Source organism: Eleutherodactylus coqui, chromosome 3 (assembly GCF_035609145.1).
Source record: "Eleutherodactylus coqui strain aEleCoq1 chromosome 3, aEleCoq1.hap1, whole genome shotgun sequence".
NCBI classification, from domain to species: Eukaryota; Metazoa; Chordata; class Amphibia; order Anura; family Eleutherodactylidae; genus Eleutherodactylus; species Eleutherodactylus coqui.
The window spans coordinates 289,406,002-289,406,435 of record NC_089839.1 but is presented as its reverse complement, the minus strand read 5'-3'; positions in this window follow the sequence as shown (position 1 = coordinate 289,406,435).

Below are 434 nucleotides of genomic sequence, written 5' to 3'. Positions count from 1 at the left end.
ACATCTTAGAGTGGCAAGTGAAAGGTTTTGATCAGAGGGGGTCCCACTGCTGAGACCCCTGTTGATAGCTGAAATGAAAGGGCTGCAGTGCACACCCCAGCACTGTGCCCATCCAGGTGTCTATACTGCCTATTGGCTCTTCTCTGGAGTTGATGACGGACACACAGACTTCTATAGACATCTATGCACTCATCTTCATCTCTTGAGCATTGCCGACAAACAATAATGACTGCCGAAGGGGCAAAGACCTCATGCGAACTCTGCAGCCCCTTCATTTCAGTGATTAGCGGGGTTGTCAGCAGCGAGAGCCACAGAATCAAAACTTTTGACATATCACTCTGACATGTCAAAAGTTACTCTTTATATACTACTGATATATTAATACTAATAACATATTAATACTTGACTAATAGTAATTGTAACACCTAATGAGG